This window comes from Capra hircus, chromosome 3 (assembly GCF_001704415.2).
Source record: "Capra hircus breed San Clemente chromosome 3, ASM170441v1, whole genome shotgun sequence".
In the NCBI taxonomy this organism is placed as follows: Eukaryota; Metazoa; Chordata; class Mammalia; order Artiodactyla; family Bovidae; genus Capra; species Capra hircus.
Genome location: NC_030810.1, coordinates 105,780,610 through 105,798,011, shown reverse-complemented (window position 1 = coordinate 105,798,011; position 17,402 = coordinate 105,780,610). Strand labels below are relative to the sequence as shown.

At 55.6% G+C, this 17,402-nt stretch overlaps 1 protein-coding gene and 1 long non-coding RNA gene across 5 annotated transcripts in view; both read left to right on the top strand.

Annotated features, from left to right (window-relative positions):
- On the top strand, nt 899-2,846 carry LOC106503822. Its single transcript, XR_001297524.2, has 2 exons — nt 899-1,193; nt 2,528-2,846. It is a non-coding gene; the product is annotated as an uncharacterized LOC106503822 (long non-coding RNA).
- The window catches only part of MEF2D (myocyte enhancer factor 2D), a 32,908-nt gene continuing 22,401 nt past the window's right edge, over nt 6,896-17,402 (top strand). The window contains exon 1 of one of the 4 annotated variants that reach the window (XM_018039411.1): nt 6,896-7,238. The gene's annotated coding sequence lies outside the window, so the exon portion shown is untranslated. The remainder of the gene's footprint in view (nt 7,239-17,402) is intronic. The other 3 variants (XM_018039422.1, XM_018039401.1, XM_018039417.1) reach the window with 3 other exon arrangements.

The window sequence follows — 17,402 nt, the reverse complement described above, 5'->3', positions numbered from 1 at the left end:
CAACCATGACCACACCCCTTGTTTCCATCTTTTCACCAAAAGTCTGTGGTGGGAGGCGCCTCACAGAAATGACCCCTAGGCTTTCTGCACTCAGCCAGCCCCCACTTCAGTTTCAATGGAAACTGACATTGGACTTCTGGCCAAGAAGAGGACTAGCTCCAGAAAAGCAAGTCATCTCTGCTGCTCTCCCTCCTCATCAGCTATAATGTCAGAGTCCCAGAGAGAAGCTCTTGCAGAGGCTCAGCACCTGCAGTGGGCAGGAACCCACCCACCCAGAACAGTGCTGCCTAGCGCTGCCCCAGCTGATAGAGTGCCTTCCCAGGGCATGGTGTCGATCCCCCTGTCTGTGTCACCTGGCCTGATTTCTCTACCTACCCCATCTCCCTCAGTCCCCGAGGCTCGGGTCTGATGATATCATCTGTGGATTAAGAACCAGGACTAGGGAGCAGTCAGCAAAGAGATGGCTGAGAAAATACTTCCAGAGTAAAGGAAGATGGGGTGGAGCCCAGCTCCTAGGCAGGGTTGGCTTGGAGGGATGCTGAAATGAGGGCATGAGAGAGATTTAGGGAGGGAGGCCTGGATTCTGCCTTCTAGCAGAGGAAGCCAGCAAACAGCAGATGGAACTTTCAGGCAGGAGGCCGGATCGAGTGACCTCACCCAAACCCTGTGGTCTGCTGCTATTGCAACCTGGCGAGTCTCCCAGCTCTCCTGGGTCCCCAAGTGGGAGAGCTTTTTATAGTTCACTCCCCAACTTGGGTTTGAATAATTAAACAAGATGGACAGAAATAGCAGCCGGACAGTTAAGGCGGGTTATTTTCGGGTTTTCTAGAACACAGAGTGCTCCTGGGCGGCACCCCACCCATGCAGGGGGTGGAGCCAGCATGACGGCCGATGGGAGATTCCTGTGGGGGAAACCCACCCGCATCCCCCAGGGTTCCTTGGGGTGACAGGTTTGCTGTCAGCCAGAGGAGGGTCTCACCGCTTCTTCCTGGTCTTCAAGGAAGGAGAGGGCTCTCTCTCTCGGCCTTCTGCTCATAGCTCCACGCCTGGCAGGAAGTCCCTTCTGTTGTCTGTCAGACCTTCTACTCCAGAGATGGTGACAGATATTGAAAATCAGATCGATAAGCAGCTTCAAGACAGACTGAATCAGGAGGAGGTGGCTACAGCTCCTCTGGCCAAGGAGCTGGAATCAGGTGATAGGAGGTTTTGTGTCCCTCTCCAACTTCACTCCCCATATATCTGTTGGGAACCGGGGCGGGGATGAGGACTGGCGTGGAGGATGGGAGGCAGAGCGGGAGAGAAGAATTGAGGGTGTATGTTGGGGGACGGGGTGGCGAACTAGGCTCCAGAGAAGAAAAGACCAAAGCTGGATTAGTGTCAGGGCTGAGAAACTCTGAAGGGGCAAGAAGTTCTCCTCTTCTAGCTCCCTGGTGTCCTGTGTTCCTGGCATATGCTCAGCCTGGGTTTGCTGGGACAGAGCTTTAGCAGCTGAGCTGGGGATGGGGAGCGGTGGGGAGGGCCCCCTCAGTTCTCCATTGCAGACCAATCATTTGTGGCTTGTTTGCATAATACTTTTGGTTCAACCGCAGAGATTAGGGCCTCACCCCAACTCTACCCTGAGGCTTTAAAAACCTGGGGCACAGAGGGGGCACTTGTCATGTTTTCTCCCTTTAGATAACAATTTCAGGGGTGGGTTTGGAGGTCAGATTTCAGGAAATACTGAAATACTCATTCATTCGTGTTTATTCATTCAACAAACATTTCAAAAGCACCAACTCAAACTCTTGCCTTGTGTTGGTGCTGGGAATAAATTAGTATGGCAAGCTCCTTGCTCTCAAGAAGCCTGAAGTTTAGTAGGGAAGATGGCCATCTTAAAATCTACTCTCCACCATTTTTGAGCGCTTACTATGAATAAGATACCATATAGGAACTTCGCAGAAATTGTCCCACTTAATCCTCATAACAAGTCTGTGGTCTAAGCAGCATTAGCCCCATTTGACAGTTAGTAGAACCAAGAAGAGACCTGTCCAAAGTCACAAAGCTTGTAAACGGAACTGGAACCTGTGTGCATGTGATTCCAAGTTCTGTGCTCTTATGCCGTGGATATTCAAAAGAGAGCGAGACTGTCTTTAGCTTCGGGTATGTGCTATGCGTGGTTGGGTGGGGCAGTCAGGGAAAGATGTGTTTTTGCCCTGTACTTCATTCATTCTACAAATTCTTAAACTGAGTATCTAGATACTCCGTCCTTTGCTCTTAGTGCCGAGGATCCTGAAGTGACCGAAGTCCTTGAGCTGTGGACATGCTCTTCAGGGATAGAAGAAAGGCTGAAATTATAATTGGGCGAGTCGTAAAGCCAAGTTGCCTTTACCCTCAGAGTTGTTCTGTTCTCTCCCAGGGACAAATTTCTGGGTAATCTAGAGGAAAGGCCCGGCCGTCCTACTCTGGGAAGTCCTTCCTAACGTCTATCCTGCATTTCTTTCTGTTCCAATAGATTTCCCCACCTCGCATTTCATTTCTCTTTTTCAAGGCCAAACCTCACATCAGTAACCCGGCAGGACGAAAGCGTCTGGCCCTTTAAGGCCACCTTCTTCCCCCCACGTGCCGTCTGGTTGGGCTGGCGACGCTGACGCACGCGTGACGTCAATGGCAGCTGGCGGAGTCTGGGCACGAGGAGCGAAGTTGGGATGGGGGTTGGTGGGGCGAAAACCAGAGGGCGGTTTATTTGCATTTAAAGGGGCCACTCCAGGGTTAGCGCTCAAGGCTTTAAAGATTTGTGTATTTGGAAAACTTTCCGTCTTGCGCTAGGGGACAAGAAAAACGCGTGGTACAGCCAAAGTCTGTCGTGACTAGAGTTTGCGATGTCGATTATGTCCTTCCGCGGAAAGGGGGAAATAGTCCCTCGGTGCCGGGGCTGGAACCACGTGACCCGGAGGGGGCGGTGGGGGGGTGGGGAGAGGGAAAAAGGGAGGAGCTGGGGAGTCGACTGTCAGGCTTGGTTTCAGCTGCCCCCACCCCCACATCCTGCCCACCCTCCTGCAGCTGCCACCACATCCTGCCCAGCCGGGGGCAGGGAACTCGTGTTGGGGGGCACTGACCCAGGACCCGGCTTAGGCACCCGGTCCCTGCCCCCTTCAGTTCCAGGGCGGGGCATCTGCCCTTTGCCCCGGGCCTGGCCCCAGGCACCCTGGCACTGAGCTTGGGGGACAGCTCTGCCAACAATCTTGGACATCTCTCTGCCTGACTCCTCCCCGTGCCCTACCCCCGGCCCAGAATGGGACTTGTTCGGTCCCAGATCAGAGCCCCATTCCTGGCCTAGCACAGTTATCAATAGACAAATGGAGGAGTTCAATAGTTTTTTGTAATCTTAACTCAGTTACACAGCTACAAACACATGCAGAAATTCATGCAACAGAATGCTGAGCGCATACCATGCCAGCCCCTGCAAAGCTCAAAGCTGAGTTAAACTGCTGCCCTCAAGGAGCTCAAAATTACCGAAAGACAGTAAATTAGAAACCAAGAATGCCAGTACAATGCATTGTGTACTGATGAGGTAGATACAGAGAATACACTAAACAGAGGTACAGGAAAACACAAGTTCACATGGAAAATGTCTACACAGAAGAATCACCAGTATATTATATTGATGGCACAAGCAAGGTAGAAGAGGTGGGGAGAGACTGGGGGCCTTTGCTGGGATTACTGGAAAACTGGGAGGAAGAATGATCAGCCCAATGGAAAGGATGACATGCATGGAGGTGAGGATGGAGATTGTCCAGATGGCTGTGGAGAAGGCAAGAGGGGTTAACCAAACAGCCAGACAGAGGCTGAAACGGTGGTAACGGCATCCCAGAGTTCCATAGTCAGGACAACAGTCAGGAGAGCAGCAGCCCTTGTGGATGAGGCAGGCCTTTCCAAATTAAGTTGTACAGGGGTGTTTGGGGAAGCACGAATCAAGGGAGCTGCTGAGGTCCCTTTGCCATACAAATAGATGAAGATGATACTGTTCAGAGGAGTTTACACACTTTTTAAAACCTTGGTGGGCATTTGTCTAACTCCTAGGGGGTTTTATGGCAACATTAGGTGACTTTTCTCTAAGAAAGATGAGTCGGTAAAGGGAGAGAAAAGGGAGACCCAGGCGTCTGAGCCCGTCTAGGTATTTTTCACCTAGTGCATCCTGGGATGGGTAGTCCAGAGGCTAGAAGAAAAAGATATAGTGAGTCATTTTCCGGAAGTCTTTATTATAGTCTAACTTGCAGCAGTACTCCCTAGATCCTTTCTTAGTTCTCCATGGAAATCAAGACCTCATGTTTGTTACTCTTCCTTTCCTATGAAGTTCTCTCTATAAATAAGTGTATATGTAAATTCTATTCCACTTGTAATGTCAGCCTGTTCCACTCTTTCCTACTCTGTTTTCTACTGGATTATCATTTCAGCATCTCAGGGTCCAAGATACTTCATCTCCTCTACTGAGTTTATCCCTCCCTCCCTTTCTCTCTCCTGCTTTTCCTGGCCCTTTAGCACCCTCCCAGGTGACTCACCTACCTTCCTTCCTCATTCCTTTGTTAAGGACCCAACATTCCAAGGCAGGGAGGACCAGCTGGCCAATCACAGCCCTGACAAGCCTGCCTCAGGCTTGAGATTGGCTGAGCTGCAGCTGGCGGGAGGCTCACCACACAGATATAGGATATTATGGAGAGGGGTTCTGGGAATCAGCTCTGGGAAAGAATTTGTATTGGGACCGTTAATGTTTTGGGAGAGAATCCTTCAACTAGAGCAGGGGCCAGAGGGGTCTTCAGCTGGGAGAGCCTTGAAACTGAAGGCAGGCTGATTGACCCAGCTCTCTTGGTCTCCTGGGACCTGGATGCCCCCTCCCCACTTTAATTTTTTTCCTATGATCTAGGACCCAGTGGTCTGAAGGCTTAGTTCCCAGGCCCGTCCCTAAGAAGTCTTTTCCAGCAGCCCTGGATCTCTCCAGTCTCAACATTCTGCTTTCCCGACGTCGGAAACAGCCGGAAAATAAACACCCTGATGACTAAACGGTTTCTCCAGCTAGAGCCTGGGGAAGCACTAAAAATAGAGGCCACAAGTGAGGGGAGGTTCCCCAGTTGAGGGGTGGGGGGGGCACTTTCCCATCGTGCTATTGCCACAGCCCCAAGCCTGGCACAAGGCTCTGTTCTTCTCAGAGTCCTTGGGGACCAGGCAGATGGGCTCCCCCTGCCTACCCTGAGGTCCTTCAGGTAAGCCAGCTGTGCCTGGTAGGGAAGACAGACATCTTCTGGTGCTGGGGCCCCAACTCTTAAATATAATGGGGAGCTAAAGCTACTTTTGGGGACAAAGTGGGACAGTTTAAATCAGGTTTCCAGAAGGAGTGGTCAGGTGGAAGAGATGGAAACTGAGGCCAAGGAAATAGCCTGCTGGCTTCCTATCTTAAAACATAAGACAAGCCTCCAACCTATTTGCAAAGCAATTCCACTGAACTTGCCTCCTCTGAGGATCCTGTGGGATAATGGGCCTAAAGGGGTCTTGACAGTCCAGCCCTTAGGTTTATTATAAAGCAGCTTGGGCTACCGTTCAAAATAATCTACTTGTATGAACTAATTTAATCTTCACACCAATTTATGAGTTAGGTACTATTATCATCATCTCTACTTTACCCATGGGGTACAGGGAAGTTAAGTAATGTGCCTATGTTCCCAGTTAATAAATGGTGAATAAGGATTTGAGCCAAGATAGCTTGACTCCCCCAAAGTTGATGCCTCTAATCACCATAACATGCAGCCCCTTTCAGGGATATATTTGTCTTCAACCCTTAACCTAGAAGTGACTCTTTGTCCAGTAAATCAGACCCAGTAGAAATCGAAGTATGTGAAGAACTGAGTGCCCTTCTGTTCTGCAAGGTTCTTTGAGATCTAAGCCACATTCCATCATTTTGTCAAGCTCAGGGTAGGAAGCTGACATTGGAGTAACGGGGAGTAAGTCTGACAGGGTCAGTTGTCCAGTACACATGGCACCCACACTCCTGTTGCAAGGCAGGAGAGGATTCACCACACCCTGGAGCAAACAGGAATTATAAACTTTTTAAAACAGCTACTACTCTGCTTCTTTAATAAGATGTTTTTGGGCGTTTCCTGTGCTGGGGGAAATTAAGGTCACACCCCTTTAAATTGCCCCCTCGGCTGTAAGTGCTCTGAGGCCGCAGGCACCCGGGATTAGGTCACCCAGGAACTATGAGCTGTCGCTTTAAATTGCTGGGCGTCAGCCGAGCCGGGTCCCGGGCAGGGAGGGGGGCCTGTCACAGGTAGAGGGAGCAAACGAGCTCGCCAGGTAACCCCCTAGAAATGCACCGGTCTCTTTAAGTGGGGCTTCGGCACACCCTAAATGAGAGAGATGGAATCTTCTCAACACCTAGCATCTACCCTTAATTTATCTACTAAGACTCCTACCTCCCAACTCTCTCGGAGCTTGGGGGTTGGGGGAGTTGTCGATATAGCTTGAGTGCATGAGAGAGTAAGCGTGCAGTCCGTCGAACCTCCCCAGAAAGGACCTCCTCAAGCGCATGGTGGCAGCAGTGCTAGGCGGCCGTCCCGCCGGCTAAAGCCGGCACCACGGGCACGGGCTGATCCCTGTAGAGGCCTCTGGGTCTCGCCTCCCCACTTTGCCTCGCTCTGTCGCTTCCTCCCTCCCTCCCTCCCGGCAGGCGGAGGGATCTGCCGCTGCCGGCGCCGCAGCGTAGCTTGGAAGGGCGGTGGGGTGGAGGCCGACCCTGCCCGGCCCGGCCGGCCCGAGGGAAGCGAGGGGCGGGGCCGCGTCTCCGGGACCGCCCCTACTCCGGCCCCGCCCCTCCGCCCCCACGGGTTCCTCCCATTGGCCCCCCCGCCTGTCCATCACCCCCGTTCCCCCCACCCCTCAAGCTAGGCTGAGCTGTGCCTACGTCGGCCTCGACTCCCGGGGGCTGGAGGAGTTACCTTTGGAGCCCGAAAGGAGGAAGGAAGCAAAATATCAACAACAGCCGAGGCGGCTCGGGCGGTCAGCCCCGGTCCCCCGTCTGCCTGCCCGCCCGCGCGCCCACGACGGGGGCCCAGGCCCCCCGGCGCCGCCCAGGGCCCGCGCGAACGCCGGCCTCACTAATTCTTCCCCCCGCCCGGAGCTGCGGCTTCCAGGTGCTGAAGAGCCCCTGGACTAGGGACGAGAGCTACCCCCTCCCAGCCGTGACACCCTCCCTTCCCCCAGCGGGGCCGGTGAGTAAAGAAAAATAATGCGCCTGCCGCTTTAAGAGGTCCCCTCCCCCACCCCGTCCTGAGGTTGGGGTGGAGGGTGGTCTAGACCGTCCCCCTGAGGGGTGGGATGGGGTGGCCTCCTGGGCTGGGAGGAACTCGCGGAGCGGGCTCTTTTCGTGTAGCGTTGGTGGGAGATTACATGGGGGACTGTTTGGGTGAGGGAGTCGGCTGACGGGGACAAGTGGAGTGGGCTGTAATTCCCTTGGGTGTTGGGATCGGGGTGGGGACGGACGGCTTGGGGGCGCGCCGGTCTGTTGGTGTCCTGGGGTTACGGCGGACCCCCCAGTGGTCTGGGAAGGGGCGCCATCCTCAGAAGGGGTCTCCGGTGACAGCCGGGAGCGACTGACATTTTAACAGCCGGCCCTCCCTCCCTCTCCCTCCTCACGCCGCCTGTTCCCTCCTCCTTGGCCCGAAATGGTGCAGAAGGGGGCCTGGGAGGGCGGCGGGAGGGTGGGGGCGGGGGGAGCCGCAGCTGTTTGGGAAGCGGGGGAGGGAGGGGGGATGTTGTTCAGATGACACCGGGGTGGTGGGTTGGGGAGTGTGTGTGTGTGTGTGTGTGTGTGTGTCCGGGGCCCGGGCTTGCCCGGTGCCTGTGGAGTTGGGACGCGGAGTCACCGCGGAGGTGGCCACGCAGGGCCTTTCCTTGGGACCTCCTCGCCCTCTTCTCCCGAGACCCCTGATCTGGTTTGTCAGTAGACCCAACTGGAGAACCCCCGGCCAGAAGTTTGCAGCTGTCTAACATCTGGGCGAGAGTTCTCCAGTCGCTTTCTTCACCTATGGCAGGCTGAGCTGGGCTGGGAGTGGGGGTCTAGTCAGTGTTGGGCTTTTGGGGACGGAGGGCCAAGGAGACTGAGATGCATCTAGTCTTTTACTCCAGTGCCAGCCACTTTCCTGTCTGGTTTGGTCTTACAGGCAGGGTCTCCTTTCCCCTAGGGATTCAAGCTAATCTCTCAAAGGCCTCCTGAGGTCTCTCCCTAATGAAGGGAGGGCTCCTGAGTGTGGGTACCCTTGGAACTACAGACTAGGTTATCCAGGTTTGTCCTTTGAGTGGGAGGCTTTCTCTGCCTCCTTTTAAGCAGCTCATTGTTGATGGGTTGGGGGAGGGTACAGTGGGTGGATCCTGTGTCCCCCTTTTCAGTGCCCAGCCCCCTTTTGAGGTCTCTGTAGCCCTGGTTTCTTTGGTTTGGGTGAGTGGTCCTCCCCACCCCTTCCCCCCATTCTCTCTGTGGGTCTTCTAGGCAATTCAGGGCCCAGCCTGGACTATGGGAAGTTTAACGTCTGGGGCGGTGACCTTGGGCTGCTCTGGCCTCGAGATAGCAGGGGAGCCCAGGCCAGCAGGAGATTGGGTGTTTTGAAGTTAGGGAGCTGTCCACCTCCCACTCCCCTCCAAACGCATAACAGGGAAGTCTTAGTAGTCAAGGAGAGTGTTGAAAAAAGCACATGTCAGTGTTCACAGATGTCCACCCTCCTGTGGCCGCCGGGTCACACCCGCCCCAGGACTTAGCCTGGCTGTCCCAGCTCCCACGGCATGCCTGGGAATGAATTTCCTTCCTGTGGTTTCCCAGTGTGTTGGGCAGAAGATGGGGGTGGGGTGGGATCAGTGTGAAGGTGGCTGAGTACCCGTGTATATAGAGTGATTGGGGAATCACTGGAGTTCATGTGAACGTCTTTCCCCAGCAGACATACGGGCCCTTGGGTCTCAGCGGTCATTTTCTCCTTGTTGTAACTTCCGTGCCACCCCTCTCCCGACACTCCCGGTAGGTGTTTGTATATTTGTGTGTGTGTGTACATTTGTAAAGAGAAGGGTTTCTGGTTTCTCTGTGGGAATGGGGAGCTATTACTTACACTCCTTCAGAGGCCAGAGAGGTTGTTTTTAAATCTGAGGTCACACAGCACATCTGTGTCAGTGCTTTAGTCCCGCCACCATGCTTTCAGGCATGGCTTCATAGCAGGGAGAGACCACGGGAAGGAGGACTTGGTCCTTCCCCTTGGAGGCCCTGGTCCAAGGGGAGAAGCAGGGCCCTTGTAATGGGGGATTGGCATGGGAGGTTCTGTCTGCTCTCGCCAGTGCCTGGAACACAGTAGTGAAGGACCTGGGAGTGTGCCGGGGGCTGCCCGTTGTGCCCCTCCTCTGTACCTGCCGTCCCTGCACTGGGGGAACCTGGGCTTCCCCACTCTGCCTCTCTTGGCTCCTGGCTCTTCTCATAGGCTGGGAGATATGATCGTCTTTCTGGCTGCTTGTTACATAATCTCTCCAGAAGGTTTTTTTTTTTTTTTAATCTTTCCTGGTTTTTCCTGGGAGGTGTGATGAGGGGAGAAGGCAGAGGGTAGACTCTTCAGGTTGGGGCTGGAGAACCGATAGTCAGGAGGCTGGAGGAGGCCTCCTGGCCTCCGAGAAGGACAGGAAAGACGAGGCCTTGGGGTTAGGCCCTCACTGATTGTGGCCTAGCCCCTCCTCCTCCCCGACTCTGCCCTGGGAATGTCTCTGTGCTGTGGATTTTCCTGGCCCTTGTGCCCCCAGAGAGGCCTGCCTCTCTGCTCCTCCTGTCAACTGTCTTCTGGCCAGCCAGGCCCCCGCCCTCCCCGTTTGGCTTTGGCCCAGAATCTCAGTGCTCGCCCTGGCCTGGTGTGGATGGGACCCTGTGTTGGACACTTTGCCTCCCACTCGTGTGCCTCTGTGGGCGGGAGGTGCCAGAAACGAATGGGTGGGCCCAGCATTTCTCCCCTAGCTGTGCTGAGAGCCAGGCCTCCTGCCTCCGTGTCTCTCTGGTCCAGAGCATGGTGGCCTTACTGGAGAAGGGGAGTGGGTGGGGATGGGTAATGTGGACCTCAGCTCTCGGGAACAAGTCATAGCTGGTGTTCACCCGGGTTCTGGAAGTGGGTCTGAGGATCAGACCTGGCCCTCGAGCCTCAGCTCAGGTTCTGGGTCTTGAGGCACTGTGCTGACAGGCGTGCCCCACCCCTTGGGATCAGGGCTGGGGCTCTCCAGGCTCTCAAGCCAACTGGTTTGAGGCAATTATCTGCCTTTTAGAGGGAAGGAAGAGATGGTGGCGGGGCCAGCGTAGCCTTAGCATCACTGTAATCGCTAGTGGCTTTTACAAGCCAGTCATGGGGCCGGAGTCTGGCCAGCTGTCTGTCCTTCGGTCCCAGTTTGGTGACTTACTCATGGGGTGAGGGGGAGGCGTCGGGCACAGGTAGTTCTCTTCTGGGAGCTGAACCCCTTTCTGTGTGGCAGTTGATGTCCCCGACTGTCCGCAACTTCAGCAGAATGGAGCTTGGACTTCAGGAAGGACTTAACAGTGGAGGTGGGCGAGGGAGAGAGAGCAAGCTCCAGCTGGGCCAGAGAAAGACAGATCTCAGAGTACTTTCTTCTCCAGTGGCTCTGCTGAAAGGCCTTGAACTTTGGCCTAGTGTGGATGGTGCTCTTTGGCTCCTGGAATATTTATCTTCTCTTCTCCCGCGCTGCCTGGGACTGCAAGTATCCTGAGGAGAGTTTGTCCTGGACTTGTGGGATGGCTAGCCTCTGGGCCCCTTTCCCCTGGCAAGGGCGGGTGAGTGGGGGTCCTATGGAAACTAGCATGCCTGGATATATCTGGCAGGTCCATAGCGTTTAGTGGCACACGTGCATGGAGGTGTGCAGCACACACACATGGGTGTGTCCACACCCCTGGGGCCACTGCATCCAGTAGGGGTTGGGGGTACTGAAAGGCAAAGATAATTAGAAGATCAGAGACTGGGAACAGGGTGAGGGGACTGGAGGCCAGAAGGCAGAGGCATGGAGAACCCTAAAGAGAGGAGTGTTGAAGGGAGCTTGAGGGATTGAGTCTAGAGCTAGAGCATGGCGTGTTAGTTGGAGAGTCCTGACTTCCATCACTGCCCCTTGCCCACCACCCCATCCCTGCCACCATTCATCCCTCTGTGGCCCTGGCTCAGCCTACCTTGGCCCCTCATGCTACCCACATGTCCTTGGGTGAGTCCACTTTGCAGATGTACGGGAGTTTCACCTAGCCTTGGGTGAGCAGAGCACCTGGGTCTTTGGGTGGTTTGTCACTGGTCTCTGTCGCACTCCTCACTCACCCAGATAAACAAGGCCAGTCCAAGGTATCAAGGTTACATCTGAGCCCTCAGGCATCTCGGGGCTGACCCCTAGCCTGGGCGATCCCCAGGGCCCTTTGCATCTGATTTTCCCTTTTCTCGAGGCTGTGTCCACAACCTCCCCTTCCTGGGGGGCCTAGCCATGCTTCTGGCTGATTTCTATAGGGTGGATGTGGGCGATGTGTTCGCTGACTCTGCACGAGACCCTGAGAGCTTGGGACTGGGGGATGACAGTTGCGCCTCCTGTTTGGTCTCTCTCCCCTGGGTTGTAGGCTGGGAAGAGAGGGACTTGTCTGGAGCTCTGGCCTGTTGCTGGCCTCACCCAGGCGGGACCATATTTACTCACTTAAACTCACCCTCCCAGCCTCCCAGGAGGTTCCAGGCTCTAGGCCTGGTCACTGACCTTGGCGTGGTGCTCTGGCCACTCCCTGAGGAGTTAGAAAGGCCCAGGAAGCATATAGAGAGGGAGCTTGTTTTGCTCCGTGGTCAAGAGCACTTTACCCTCAGGCAGTACCCCACTCACTCTGTTTTCCAATATGCTTTGGAGACCAAAAGCTAAAACTTTTGAGATCCCTGGGGACTGGAGGAAGGAAACTTGCATTTGTTGTTTCCCTGTGTGCCAAGCTCTGTGCTGGGCATGGAAACATAGGAAGATTCATTTATTTCTCACACACTGTTTCGTTTGTCGTTTGCTTTGTAACTAGGGAGACTGAGTAAGAGATTTAAGTGACTTGCTCAAGTTTTCCCAGTTAGGAGTTGCTAAGGGCTTTTGTCTGAGATTAAGGGAAGGATCCTGCCCGCAGGAAGGGCAGTGGAAAGGAAGGCCCAGGGAGACCTGGGGGTAGGAGGAAGATACACTGAAGGGAAGGACCAGTCCAGTAGGATTCCCTGACAGGAAGGCAGAGGATGAGGATCTGGTGGCAGGTGGGGGGTGGGGGACATGCTTTGGTGCCCTGAGAAGGTCTTCTGATGGACTGTCATGGGGTAAGGTCCCCAAGCAGGGACATGTAAGCAGGAATAGATGTCACTCAGACCCCTCCTGGGTACTGGCTAGTGCTCTCTAAAGCCGCCGTATGAGAAGGCTGAGGAGAGAGACTAGATCAGGAGAGATCTGAGCCAGGAGAGTCCTGGGCTTGTGCGAAGGCTGAGAGGCGTGGCTGACTTGAGCCTGATGGTAGGGAACCTGCCACGGAAGGAATGTGCTGTTGCTCCTGGGAAGGGAGACCCTGCCTGCACTCAGTCCAAGCTGTGCAGGGAAGCGCTGTGCCCAGCAGTCAGCCCACCTCTGCCACTTACTCCTGGTGACCTTGTGCAAGTCCCTGCCCATCTCTGAGTTGGTTTCCATTTCTGTGAAACAGAGATGCCTCCCCTGGGGAAAAAAAAAAGGTTAAAAGGTTCCATGGGAAAATGTGTGGTACTCAACACAGAGTGGGTGCTTGGAAAGTGGCTGTATCCTTTCTTCCAGACGTCAGCTTCAGCCTGGCCCTGGACCTGCCTGCTAAGGCCATGGTCCAGAAGGTAGGGCAGGGGCACACTGTGTCCCAGGCAGGAACTTGATGTGAGGGGGGCTGCAGAGGGCCCCGAGAAGACCCAGGGGTGGGCTTGGGAAGCTGAGCCCAGCTCTGCCCTCCCCGTCCAGCCATCTCCTTGTCTCAGAACTGTCCCCTCCTCATTTCACCCCAGAGTGTTAGCAGATCCCTCTGGCTGCTTACTTATCTCTCATGATTTCCCTGCCCCCACCCCTGCCAGCAAATACTTGGGATTGAGGGTTGGGAGAATGAGGAGGAGTAAGAGAGAGCTGATGCTCAGACCTCAAGGGAAGACCGACTGCAGGAGTGGGTGTGGGTGGGGAGAGGAGGGTTGGTCTCTTTGTGGAGTCTCCCCGCTCCAGTTGGATCAAGTAGCACGGAGGTGAGGGGATGGGGCAGATGACCTCAGACCTTTAGAGCCTGTGTGTTTTGACGGTTGGGGGCAGACCTGGAGGAAGGGCTGGTTTTGAGAGTGTTGCCTCAGGCCTTCCCAGTCACATCTCTGGGCCGCTGAGCCCCTTCCCTCCACCCCCCACAGCTGCCTGCCCCTCTCTGCTGACTCCTCTGTGCATACCCCGTGGGGCCCAGGCTGAATGGGTGGGGACAGGTGTCCTGGCCCAGCTGTTCCCTCTTGTCTCCCCCACCTGTCAGCCCAGAGGGTGGGGAGCTGACAGGGAGCAGAGAGGAGGAACCTCTTGGCCTCCTCACCTGCTCGCTGGGGTGGGGCCCTGGTTGTAAAGTGTAGCTGAAGGATTGAGAGGAGACAATAGACTGGACTTCCTCCTTAGACGGAGGGTAGCTCTTGATGATAGAAATGGCAGAGAAAGCTGGGTATGCAGGGATCCTCACTGTCAGTAATCAGAGGGGTCTTTGTACAGTATCTTCAAGAAAGAGTGAGAAACTGCGTATTGGTGAAGGGCGTGGATCAAATCTGGGGGCAAGTGTTTGCATAGATCTGTGCAGGTACTTCCCCTGCCCCCCGCCACTGTCTGCCCATGGGGGTGCGGGGTGCTCCATCTGGCTGGGCATCTTAGCCTCACCTGGCACCTTTCCTGAAAGCAGCAAGCTAATCCTGTAAGAGCTGCCTGGCTGGCCGCCTCGGCAGGCCCACGCAGCCGCACTGCTGCCCTCCCTTGCCAGGGGCTTAGAGGACTGTCCTTCGAGTCAGAAGGAGATCCAGCTGCCACCCCAAGCGGCCCCTTTAAATCCTCGGTGGCTTCCCGAGGTCATGATGTCTCTAGGAGGATTTGCTCTCCCTGATTGGATTGGCCTCTTTGGGGTGGGGCTGCTGGCCGTAATAGTAGGTGAGCACTTTGCATTCTCCTCCACTGCCTCCCCTTCCTTTGGAATTGGAGCGTCCAGTGTGAGGGCCCGGCCTCAGGCCCCTCCCTGCTCTCCTTGCTCTCAAGTCCCAGCAGTCAGGACATGCAATCCCTTCATCTGCTTCAGCCTGAGCAGCCTTGCCCCTGTTCTGTGGATGGGGAAAAAAAGGACCCTGCTGCTTTAAACAAGGGAACAAACCAGGGTGCCCTTCTGAGACTGTACTGCCTGCTTTTCTCCACTTTTTCCTCTTCAGCTTGCTCTTCCTTTGGCCAGGGGGCCCACACATCATAGTTTTCCCAAGCCCTCATTTCCATGGGCAGTCCCTCTCCTGATCTAACCATCAGCCCACCTGCTGCAATGGCAGGCAGCCCAGACCCAGCATTGGTGTCATTATGCTCACCCCAACGGCTCTCAAGCTGACCCGCCCCCAAGGCCCCAGCTGCCACTTTCACTTCTGTCTCCTGAGACCCCAGAGGGAAGTTGGGTGGGGAGGTGGAAGGTGACACACTAACCGTTCCAACCGCCCCACCTCTCCTCAGCCGAGGCCTCGCTGGCCAGGGGCCCCCCGCCACCACTCTGATCAAGATGAGTGGATGAGCGTGGGTTGCCAGGGAAGGGTTGGCTGCAGTGGGAGGGATGGTGGTTAGATAGCAGGAATAATTTCCTGGGATAGGAGACCACTGCTTGACTTCATTCTTTCAGGGGGTATGGCTGGAAGCGTAGGTATTATAACTGGACAAACAGAGGTCAGTTTGACCTCTTCAAGGTAGGCAACGGATCGGCCGTCTTCTAGCTCCCGTGGTTGGACTCTAATGCTGTGGCCATCATCCCCTTCCAAGTGTTACCAGCTGCCCATGCTTGGTCGAGTAACGTCTAACAAAGCAAATTTTAGCCCCAGAGATGTCTGTGAGTTCAAAGACAGCTCTGGAAAGTCCTCTCTGTAGTCTTAACATCTATCTTGCACACTGTACTAGGCTGTTTCCTCTCACTTTGCACTCTTGAGAGTGGAATTTAGACATGGAGACAGAAATAGAAGTAAAGGACGGTCCACCCCTCTCCTACCGCTGCCCTGACCTCGTTGCTAAAGAGGGGACTAGGGCTCTTCTCCGGAGGAGCCCCAGGCTGTTGTGGAAGGATCACACTTCACCTCATCATTCTCATAAAATTCCTCTAGCTCCGGTGCTCAATTGTTGCTCGTAATTACACCTTCTCCCCTCACATCCCTTCCTGGACAGGGGACCTAGACAAGAGTGGAGGACCCTGTTGGACTGAGAGCTCTAGACAGTACCACTGGATAAGTGAGGGATATTTTCTGGAGAAGGATGAGATGGGCGATCTGAGGTGCCAGGAACTCCACTTGGGGTCCCTAAGTGCCTAGGGATGCTGGGTGGGGGTGTCCCAGGTCCTGGAATGGGAAGTAGAAGTTGATGGAATAAGATCAGATGTGCTATGCAAACGCCCATGCAGATGAGCAGGAGCGAGTCATTACTGGTCAGCCTGCTAGCTAGAGCATGAAGCGAGGCTCCAGCTCGGCTGCCAGAGCTGGCCCCTCTGATGACCATGACAGTGACCTTGGGTCAGTCACTGCTCTAACCGGAAGCAGGTTCCCAAGCCCTGGGTCGGATAGCATTCTGTGTGTGTGAGGGGATTTGTTTGGCAGAACCTCTGCCCCCGGGGCCTGTGTGCCCCGCGTGGCACCTGCCCTGACCTACCATGAGCCTCTGTCAAGCCTTGGCCATCTGTTGTGGAGGTTATTGTTCCGAAAGCACCCCCTCTTCGTCAGGCCTGTGCCTCCTCTCTCCTGGCCTCCACGTTGCCCTCCCCTCCTAAGCTGGAGGACAGCACGTAAGCGGGCCACCTCCTCTGTCACCTCTCCATGGTGTCACGAGAGTCCTGATCTGCCTTTCTTTGGGGCTCTATAAAGAGCATAGGAATAGAATGTCTAGGCTGGAAGGGCACTAGGGTACCTGGTCCATGCCACCTACCCATTGTACTGGCAGGGGGAGGGGGGTGAACCCTGGAGGGGGCAGTGACTTTTTCAGGTTCACACAGTGAGTTTGGCCAGGGCAGGGGCTTGAACCCAAGCGCCCAGAATCCCTACCCACAGTCCCGGTATTTCCTCGGGCTGTTCATTGCCCTTCCTCAACCTCTCCCTTTTCTACGAGGACTCAATCTCCTGTTACCACCTCCCCCCCCCCCCCCCGTTATTTCTGAGGTCAGCAGCACAGGGACTAGGGTGGGTCCTGGGAGCCAGCCCAGAGGCCACTGATGGAAGGCCAGAGCTGGGTGGGAAGTGCTAGAGGCTGGGGGTGGGGGTCGGTGGCTGCCTCTGTAGGGAGCCTTTGGGCCTCTGAGCTGCTACAGGAAGGATGAGAGCTAGACTACAGGAAGGACAAGCTGGGTGGGGAAGCAGTGGGGGAGGCTCAGGAGACAGACCCTCACGAGAGAGGCATCTCCTGGGCAGAGAGCAGGAGGGCCCATCCCAGGAGACCTGCCAAGGAGAAGAGGGCGGGAAGCCTAGGGTGGGGCTTGGGAGAGTTGTCCAGCGGAAGCTGGAGGGAGGGCCCCTAGCCCTGCTCCCCACACTAGGTGCTCCTCTTGGCAGGTCGATTCCTGTGCCTTCAAATGGGGCTGCAGTGCTTGCCTCCACTTAGGGCACCTGGGACCTAAGACCACCCCCCACCCCCGCCCCACGCCCCACGTCCAGCTTTCTTGGACTGGTCCTTCTCTCCCTCCCCCCCAGCCTGAGAGCCCGCCCCCAGGTCCCCTGTCGGTGAGTTAAAATTAGCTCAGTGCCCAGACTAAAAATAGCCCCTGCCCAGCCCTGAGGCTGCTGGGCTGGGGGAGGGGAGTCCCCGAGGGAGGGGACGATGGTGGGAACCAGGGGTTTGGGGAGTGAGCCTGCCAAACAGTACGTTGAAGGGAGGAGGAGGAGGATGGGGATGGGTCTGGCCTGTGCCTTTGAGAGCAGACCCTAGGACTCCAGGGCAAGTGCGTGGGAGGGGCAGAGAGAATGGAGAGCAGAGAGGAGCCAGGGAGCAGTGGGTGGGGAGCTGGCTGGGCGTGTGAGAGTTGGACTGTGCAGGGTCAGGAAGAGGGGCCCTGCCTTGGCCCAGACTTTGAGGGGAGGGGAATGCCCCCAACTCCAGCACTAGTACAGCGTTTGTGAAGAAAGGGC